The sequence below is a fragment of the Leptonychotes weddellii genome, chromosome 3 (genome assembly GCF_054177405.1).
Source record: "Leptonychotes weddellii isolate Sample4059 chromosome 3, ASM5417740v2, whole genome shotgun sequence".
NCBI classification, from domain to species: domain Eukaryota; kingdom Metazoa; phylum Chordata; class Mammalia; order Carnivora; family Phocidae; genus Leptonychotes; species Leptonychotes weddellii.
In genome coordinates, this window is record NC_138371.1 from 15,410,268 (window position 1) to 15,421,152 (window position 10,885).

A 10,885-nucleotide genomic window follows, 5' to 3' on the forward strand; every position below is an offset into this window, starting at 1 on the left:
ACTTCGATGACACAGACACGTATTAAAGGACTCTTCTTTCAAAAAAAAATCTGATTTACTTGGACCCACAGTCTTATATAACTTTAAAAATAGGTTAACTATTTCCTAAATTTAAGAAAAGGATAATAAAGACAGGAAAACAGAGATCTCAAATGGGAAAACTTTAAGTGTTGATTTAATTCTTTTTGTTGGCAAACCATGCAGGAATTTTAATGAAATTTATCTAAATCTCTTGCATGCACCCAAATTGTTTACACAGAATCCGATGAACAGATAATTGGAAGTTAGGAAGAGGCAGGTAGAGAGAGAAAAAGGAGAAGCCAGAGATAAGAGATTAAAGCAATCTGCAGGATGCTGTTTCTGTGAGCCATGTATCTCATGGCTCCTTAATAAAAGCTAGGAATCAAGGATTGCTGACTTAATTGTGGGAGACAGTGAGAGACACAGCAATTGTCAAAAGATTTGAGAAACAACATTCCCTTAAAGATGTATAGACCCTCTGTTCTCACCAATTGAGACCAACTGCAAAATACAAACTTGTTTTTCTCAGCGGGAATAATTTCATTATGGAAGCATATGTATGCAGGGATATAACCCACTTGATTTTCTGTCATTTTATTTTAAGCATATCGGTGGATACGTCAGAAGCAATCACATTTAAAAGGGTTAAACAATCAGATACAAAGTTATGACCAATTTTAAAAAGTTAAAAATCTTTTTAAACTAAAATATGGAAAAATAAATATGTAGGAAAACAGCCTTTACTTTTAATAAGATTCATTTTTGTTAAAACTATATATTTTTAGGGCGCCTGGGTGGCTCAGATGGTTAAGCGTCTGCCTTCGGCTCAGGTCATGATCCCGGAGTCCTGGGATCGAGTCCCTCATCGGGCTCCCCGCTCTGCGGGAAGTCTGCTTCTCCCTCTGCCTCTCTCTCTCTCTCATGAATAAGTAAATAAAATCTTTAAAAAAAAAAAAAAACTATATATTTTTATAATACTAACGACCAGTTGGTGTCACGAACTTATGCTGTGTCTATGCTAAGGAAAATATGCTATAAATATAATATCCTAAATATCCTATACAAAGTAGGGGGAAAGAATCTGTCAAGTGGACATGTAGTCATGGCTGGGGCTGTTCACCATATGTTTCTTGTCCTCCTTCAAAGCATCCCCTTTAAAGTCAGGCACAGCCTTATGACTTGCTCTGACCAATAAAATCTGAGCAAAGCTGACAGATGGTACTTCCAGGTAGATGTTTTAAGAGCAAGCTTATGCTTTGATACATTTTCTCTTTCCCTGTGCCATGGCAATCGTTGATGCTCCAGAATGGGAAGAATCTGTTAATAAGGACAACACAGAATCAAGCCCTGAACAACCCACAGTGGTGATACAGCATCGTTGAGAAGTAAACCTTGTTTTAAACCAGAGTTTTTGTAACTTAACTTAGCCTGATTAACACTGGCAATGAACTTTTATTTTTAACTTTACATGTAGTTATCTTTTTAAAAAAAGATTTTATTTCTTTATTTGAGAGAGAGAGAGAGAGTATGAGCAGAGGGGAGAGGCAGAGGGAGAAGCAGACTCCCCGCTGAGCGGGGAGCCCAATGCGGGACTTAATCCCAGGACCCTGAGATCATGACCTGAGCTGAAGGCAGACGCTTAACCCACTGAGCCGCCCAGGTGCCCCTACATGTAGTTATCTTAATATTGCACAGAGACAGCAAATATTCATGTACTCAGTCACTCAGTCAGTCATTCACTAATCAAATATTATTGAGCACTACTCTGCTAAGTCCTGGGGAGACCACAGTAGGCAGGACAAACTCTGTTCTCAGGGAGTCTGTATTCTAGTAGGAAGAGATGAACAGTACATAGGTGAATGCCTTTAAAAGATCATTGCAGATTATAAAATGCCATATAAGGAAAACAGGATAAAATGAAGGAAAATGATTAGGACTGGGGTTAAGATCTAGGAAAAGAGGTGGTTTCTAGGCTCAAGTTTGAATAGCTAGAAGGAGCCTGCCACAGAAATAATCAGCGAAAATATAATCCAAGGAAAGGAAACAGAATGTACAAAGGCAGTTAAGTTGGATCTGTTATAGGGACAGAAAGAACACAGAGTTTAGTGGGGCAGGGAAGCAGGAGTGGAGGTTAGAAAGGTAGGCAAGGCTTGGGGATTGGGGTCATCCTTAACAATTGTGGGCCCAAGGGGGGAAGACCACAATTGGAGATCTTTGGCCCCAACCAGCCCTCTGTTTTTTTCTGTCCCATTCTGCAAGGGACCTTATGCATATATGTGTGAACATCCCAGAGCACATATAGGTGGTGGAGTTTCCTCTCAAATACTTTACCCTTGGCACCCCTTGGGCCTAGGAATATTCATAGTGATGGGTCGGTCTCCCCTCAAATGACAAACCAGAGGCAGAGAACAGGCATGAATGAAAGAGGAATATCAGGGTGATGACGAACAGGAGAGTGTGTGTCCTTTTTAAGTATAACTGCCATTCAGTTCTAGATGCTTGAGCCTCTAGTGGTGTGGTCAGATATTCTCAAGTTTTCAAGAGAATCCAGATATCTAAGTTTATATGGTAAATTCCCCAAATTCAAAAATATAAGGAGAAAATAAAAGGAATTTTAAACCCTAGACAGACAGACATAAAAATGGACTACAGATTGCAACTGTAGGTCACTGGGTTGTAACCTTTGCAGAAGATCAAAGTCTCCAGGAGCAAATATTCTGGCATGAGTTATTGCTGAAATAAATAGATTTTGGTGTTCCTTTCAAGAGTGGGATTCAAAATAACCTACATTATATGCCATATTGGTCTTTGCCTATTTTCCATTATATTTCCTGACTACACCTTTCTAACTGTCAGGGCCTCTGGAAACCTGGGTTTTCAGGGGCACCTGGGTGGCTTAGTCAGTTCAGCATCCAACTCTTGATTTCAGCTCAGGTCATGATCTTGGGAATCATGAGTTCAAGGCCTGTGTTGGGCTCCACGCTCAGTGTGGAGTCTTCTTGAGTTTCCCTCTCTCTCTCTCTGCCCTTCCGTCCCCTCTTTCTCTCTCTCTCTCTCTCAAAATAAATAAATAAATAAAATCTTAAAAGAAAAACCTGGGTTCTCTTTGCTAGCCATTGCTCCTTGAGGTTCTAGGTCACATGCTGCCCTTGAGGTCTCTGCTACATGGACTAAATTTACCCATAGACAAAATACATTGATTTGAATTTGGAAGTTCTCCTGCCCCCAAAAGTCATCACCAGATGGCAAAAGCTTATAGTTAGTAATATGCATTAAGAAAAAATCTTTAAGAAAGAAAAATTATGAACTTAGATCCACACTAAGAACTTTGCCTGAGAATGTATCTCTGGAGAGGAAGTTAGAAGCCAACATAGGAGGCCTGAGTGTGAATGCCTTATGAATTAACACCTTATGTTTCTATCATGTGTTATAAATTTCAAAGTGTGTTCACATATTTTCTATTTTATCTCATTTGATGCTAAAATCACTGTCACGTGGTTGTGAGATTTCAATGTCCTTTTTACAAACATATCTTCAATTTTGTTTACAAAACTTAAGGGCAGAAATTTCATAGCTTAATATTTTCTCTTATGTTTATTTAATGTGTTGTTGGTTCATAAGCTCCTAGGGAGTTTCCCAGGTGCGATCTAAATTTGGCAACCATACTCAAGAGAGCAGGGAGACACTGGAAAAAGAGGCAGGTCACTCTACGTTGGTAGGTGGGAAGTTTAACAAACAATAGAACTCACATACCAGGCATATCTGGGGTGTCCACAAGACAAGTAAATAGATCTCAGCATCCCCCCACACATCTTAAAAGTTTATATAGAGGTCTTAACTGTGTTCAGTCACATATACCACACAGATATTCTCAATACCACATCACTGTCTCAAGACTATGTCATTGGTCATTGGACCAGCCTCTGGGAGTGGGGAAGGCAAGCAGAACCCACATTCCAAGGATAAGGGAGGAGGTGAAGAACCTCCAATTGCTGAGTCCAGTTCCTGGGTAAACCAGAAGTCACATCTTCTGCATGATTTCCCCAACATGTGTACTCCTATATATGTTTATACTGTAACATGGATATTGTTATGGACTGAATTATGTCCCCCTCCAAATGCATATGTTGAAGCCCTAACTCCCATGTGACTATATTTGGAGATGGGGCCTATAAGGAGGTAATTAAGGTTAAATGAGTCCTTGAGTGGGGAGCTCTAATTCAACATGACTAGTGTCCTTATAAGAAGGAGAGAGAGAGGACATCAGGGATGTGTGTGTACAGAGAAGAGGTCATGTGTGGACACAGTGATAAGCCTGCAAGCTGAGGAGAGAGGCCTCAGGAGAAACCAAACCTGCTAATACCTTCATTGGTCTTCCAGCCTCCAGAACTGTGAGAAGAAAAATTTTGTTGTCTAAGCCATTCGGTCTATAGTATTTTATATGGCAGCCCTAGAAAGGTAATACAAAGATACTAAGTGTAACCTTGATTTTCTTGTTTTCTCATGTTTCTGAGTTCAGTCTTTCTGTAGGGTATAGGTTCAATTGATGTTTATTGAGCAACCATCATTCAATGGAATTGACTACACAGTGACCCAAATTAACTATTAGCATGGCCTGAAACACTAGAGTAGCTATTTCTCAATTTAGTGATCTATGAATTGTAATCATATCTACATATAGTCAACCTTATCTCCTTATTCTGAAATATGGTCAAGTTTTTTTAGACTCTATTAGCAATTAAATCAAACAGATCCTATGCCGAACCAATTAATTGGTAAGAAATCAACTAAATCTATCTCAAAATAATTATTGAGTCTGTGCAGACTAGCACTAATCATATTCTATGGAACTTTACAATAAATCCTATTATAGCTTCATAAAATTATAAATTGTAAAATATACTTTATTAAGCTTTTCCCTGCAAGTTTCTATCATCACAGTTCTTCTGTGAAAGCACTAAAATCATAATGAGTTCTCCACATAGTTCCTAAAGTGCTCATCATAATATAGTGAACAATTGAGGTCTCAAAAACCTAAATGCGTGAAACAAGGCAAGTTCATATAGAAATTCATTGTGTGAGGGAGTAATTTGTGGAAGAATTACAGCATATATGGAAGATTTGAAATAAGAAAAAGAACAAAAATTTCACAGATGTTACTTGAAGTTAGCACAATATTGAAAGATAATTCTAAAACCATAGCAGAATGATTAACAGGGAAAAGATTTTTTAAAAAGTTTACAATTTGCTTCTTGAAGGAAACCACCATAAAATTTGTCTTTCTTAAAAAAAAAAAAAAAAAGCATATATTAGCATATTTCTGGTTCTGGATTTGACAGAGAAAAGGGTATCACATTTTACCTCCCACTGTAAATCCTTATAAAATTGGATGAGAATACATGAAGCAATTGTTTTATGGATTGAAAAACAGAGACTGCTGGTCTGTAACCCTTGAGAGATAATAGACATAAAAGGTGAATGTCACATTTATCTGAGCTTTCTGCCTGGGACCACATTCCAAACGTTACAAGGAAGTGGAGCCAAACAGGTAGCAATAATCCCACCACTCAGAGAAAACTGAGACTAGAGTTTTAAATCTAGTGAGGCAGTCGGAATTTATGGAGCAGGAGAACAGAGGAAAATGTTGTACAGAGAAGACGCTCCAGGTATACAACTATAAGGTACACCCTCTACCTTTGGCCAAATACTACATTGGACATACAGTGCACGAGAATCTTCAAGACTGCTGAGGGCTGTGAGCAGAAGGGAGATTTTAGAACTCACATGGTACAGGAAAATATTAGCGTTCCACCAGTCAGAATGAAACAACCTTACTAAGATAATCGTCCTTTAGCTAAAACACCAGAAAGACCATTCTTTAGGAGCAAAGTCCATGCCCTACAGGAAGGATTTCATTAGACCCAACCCAACAAAGCCTAGAAACCAAGCCTTGACATGATCACCCTGATCCAACAGTAAATTAACTGCCCAATAAAATAAAACTTAACTCTCTAAAAAAAATAAAATTCAGAATTACCATGAAACATCATCAACAATTCCTAGCATTCAAAAATTTAAAAAAAAACATGTAAAGAAGCATGAAAATATGACCCTTAACTGGAAAAAAAATCACCCAGATGGTAATATTAATATATAATGTTAATGTGTTAATATATGTATGTTCATATTGTGTGTGTGTATTTTAAAATGTAAGTTTTATTATTAGTTAGTTATGACATGACAAGACCACAGACTGGGATACACTTGTCATTGAAAAGACAGTTTGTTATATTCATAGATCCCAAGAAAGGGGCATGACATGCCATGGGGTGTCACATGGGAAAGCATCAGGATCCACCAGGAGGCAGAGGGAAAAGTTAAGCTATCTTTATTCATAGACAACGTGATTGTTGATGTAGAAAACTCTAAAGAATCTTCAAAAAAATTACTAAACTAATAGTGAATTTAGATACATCAAAGAATATAAGGTCAATTAATATCCAACTGCAAATCTATGTAATAGTAATTAACAACTGGAAAGCAGAATTTAAAACAATGTTATCTACAATAGCATCATAAAATGAAACAATATTTAAGGATAAACTTAAAAAATATATAGATCAATATCCTGAAAAGTACAAAACATTGCTAAGAGAAATTAAAGACCCAAATAAAAAATGAGGAAACGTATCAGATTTACGGATTGAGATACTCAGTATTGTTAAGAGGTCATTCTCCCCAAATTGATCTGAAGACTGATCACATTTCCCAATCAAAATCAAATAGGTTATTTGGTAGAAATCAACTAGTTGATTTTAAAATATAGAGAATATAAAGACTTAAAGTATAAAGTATTTTTTTTGAAAAAAATAAAAACAAAGTTGGAGGATCCATAATATCCATAATATCTAATTTCAACACTTCATATAAAACCATAATAATTAAGGGAATTAGATATTGATATAAGGCAAACTAATTAATTAAATAGAATAAAGAGTCCAGAATTAGACCCACACTTGTGTAGTAAATTGTTTTTCAACAGAGGTGCCAAAGCAATTCAATGGGGTAAAGAAACTTGTTTTACAAATAATGCCCAAACAATTGGATACCTATATGGAGTAAATTGTATCTCAATCCCTAATCTTCACCCTACACAAACATTAAGCTGAAATAATTAATAGACTTAAATATAAAATCTTAAGCAATAAGACTTCTAGAGAAAACATAATAAAATATCTATATTAATTTGAAATATGTAAAGATTTATTGGGACACAGAAAGTACTACTAAAAAATTATAAATAGGACTTTTTCAAAAATTTTTGTTTATCAGAAAGTACCAGGGCTCCTGGGTGGTGCAGTCTGTTAAGTGTCTGACTCTTGGTTTCCACTCAGGTCGTGATCTCAGGGTCCTGTTCTAGCCTGGGTTGGGCTGCACTGAGCAGGGAATCTGCTAGTCCTTTTCCCTCCCCCTCTGACCCTCCCCACCCCAACCATGTGTGCTCTCTCACTCTCTCTCTAAAATAAATAAATCTTTAAAAAAGAAGTACCATATGAGAGATGCCCAAAGAGGGGGAGGTTGAGTGTGTGAGAGGTCAGAAGTAATACAGTAACTCTACATTTTTCATTCAACTTTGCTGTGAACCTAAAGGTGCTCTAAAAATTAAGTTTATTAATTTTAAAAAGGGGGGGCATTATAAAGAAAAATAATCAGGCCACAACCTGTACATACTAAAATTCTCTCCTAGGTTGTGGTTTGATAGATGGATATATGGCAAAGGATTTATGTCAACAGTATGGAAAGAGCTCCTACAACTCAATAATAAACAGACAAAGAAAAAAGAATAGTCCTAAGACTTAAACAGACACCTTACAAAGGAAGATATGGAGAGAGACAATAAGTACATGAAATACTGTCTATAGCCATTAGTCACAAAAGAAAACAGTGAAACATGACGTCCATCAAAATGGGTAAAATCAAAAAGATTGACAATACAAATATTGGCAAGGATCTGGAGCACCTGGACCCCCTATACTTTGTTGTTGGAGGTATAAAATGTTATAATACCTTCAGACAACTGTCAATTCTATTTCATAAAGTTAAAGTTAAACTTACTCTACAAATAAGTGATTCTACTGGCTGGTATTTACCCGGGAATGATGGAAATACATGTTCACCCAAAGACTTACATAGGAATGGTCACAGGAGCTATATCATAACAATGCAAAAGTAGAAACAACTCACATGTTTACATCAAGAGTTCAGTTGATAAGCAGATTATGCTATATTCATACAATGGAAGATGACCAGCGCTATGCTGGCCCCAGCTCATGCTGGGTCACAAGGACTGACAGTTCAATTTTGGGGAATTTTTTCAAAATGACCGAGGGCATGTTAATAGCATGAAATTTGCTACTTTCAGAGTATTTAAAGGATGAAAATTGACAAATGCTAGCATTCAGCTTTTTGTTTTGTCTTGTTTTGTTCTGTTTTTGTTTTTGTTTTTAAGAGCTGGTTGTTAGGGGCGCCTGGGTGGCTCAGTCGTTAAGTGTCTGCCTTCAGCTCAGGTCGGTCTCCCTGATCGGCAGGAGGACTGCTTCTCCCTCTCCCTCTCCCCCTGTTTGTGTTCTCCCTCTTGCTGTCTCTCTCTCTCTCTCTGTCGAATAAATAAATAAAATCTTAAAAAAATAAAAAATGAGCTGGTTGTTAAATACTTATCAGCATATCACTGAATACAACTCAAAAATAAAAAGGAACAACTAGTAATCTGGGGTGCCTGGGTGGCTCAGTAGGATAAGCATCAGACTCTTGATTTTGGCTCAGGACATGATCTCAGGATCCTGAGATCCAGCCCCACATCTGGCTCTGTGCTGGGCATGGAACCTGCTTAAGATCTTCTCTCCCTCTCCTTCTGCCCCCCTCCTCTGATCACACGGAGGTGAGCACAATCTCTTTCTCTCTCTAAAACAAAACAACACAAAACAAAATAAAACAAAACTACTAGTATCCTAACAACATAGTTGAATCTCAAAAATATTATGCTGAGTAAATGAAGCCAGACACAAAAGAGCACAAATTTTTTCATATTCTATTCATGTAAGAAGCTCCAGAATAAGAAAAAGTAATCTCTGGTCATAGAACATTCATTGTCTGCAGAGGTGGTTCAGGAACTTTCTGGGATGATGGAAATATGCTATTCTTGATGTTGATATAAGTTACACAGATATATGCATTTGTCAAAATGCATTGATTACCTTCCTCTTGATTATGCTGCTCTAAAATAATAAAGTCTTTTCAAAAAGTGCATGGAACAATACATTTAATATCTGTGCACTTTGTTGTATGTAAATTGTATCTAAATAAAAATATAATGCAAAAAATATACATTGGAACTCTTTTTTGGGGGGGTATGAACTCTTTTTTTATTTAAATTCAATTATCCAAGGTATAGTACATCATTAGTTTTTGATATATACTCAACTAATGGAGCTCTTAATAAAACATAACTAAAAGAGATAAATAATATGGCCAGCTGAGTAAACAACAATGTAGTGATTTACTTATGAAATGGTCCTCTAGTACAACTCCTCCTGCTGCTGCTACTGCTCTTAGTACTACCACTGTTATTCTCCTATACTGGACATGGTATATCACCTCAAAATCACCTTGGCACAGATTTTCTCAAATGAATTAACAAGTTCATTGACTGATATGCCAAGTAATCTACATGACTTTCTTAGCAAAATACTAACATGTTTTTGGATAGAGGTATTTTTTTCTTTTGCTTTTCATAATACCATCTTTGAGGCCAAACTTGGCACATTATTTAATATGTATATTTTAGTAAAACTCCAAAGTTGTGTGAAATAAGAATGTGGAACAATGGGAAAAATTTAGTAATTTTTTTTGTTGTTATTTTGTTTTATCAAATTGTTCGGAGTAGTTCTCACTAAAAGTCATACCAAAATGAAATTTTCCTTTCTCCTGTCTCAGAGAACACTGTTTATACCCCAACCAAGGATTTTTTTTTATTATTATTTTGCACTGTTTTATGGATACTTTATACCTTGTTTTATATCTCCATGAAATCAGTTGCACCTTCAGGACAAGGACTATGCCCTGTTCATATTTTGTGTCTCCAAGCACACACATAACATATGGGTTTATACAGGATTCAGGCGTCATTCGGTGTCTGATAAATTGACTTGATTTCTTTCCAGAATCATTTTATATAACATCAGTAACTTTCCTACATGGCAAAGGCTTTAGCCATCAGTTTATATGGTATTAACTCATGTCGGCTTATCAAATAGATCATAAACTTCTATTCCTTCCCAAATGCATTCTACTAGATTTCCACCATTCCTGGGTGTCCAAAAAAAAAAAAAAACCGATAGTTTCAGAGGGACTAGGGAAAGGAAATAAAAGGAGGGAGAGAAGAAACTATTGACTAACTTTAGTTAAGAAATGTGCTAGACATTATGTTCTTTCCCATCATCGTATTTGATTTTCACAATAAGCCTGTAAGTAGTGTAATTTAGATGTGAAAGAAAACTGTGTTTCAGATAGATAGTAGATGCTCAAGGTGACAAAGTTATTATTAGGTCACAAAACCAGTTCTAACTAAATTCATATTTTCATTAAAAGAAGAAATTTCACAGAAAGGTGCAGGTAAAAATCCATTCCACTGATGACATTGATACTACCCAATGTTATTGGAAATAAAGACAGATGGGGAAGCCTAGGAAGCTCATTTGTCTGCTGTAATTGAAGAACCATATGCAGGAGTAAGGAGCAGCACATACTCAATGATAATATATTTCATCTGTGACCCATACAAAATAACATCTAAGAAACTTAATTT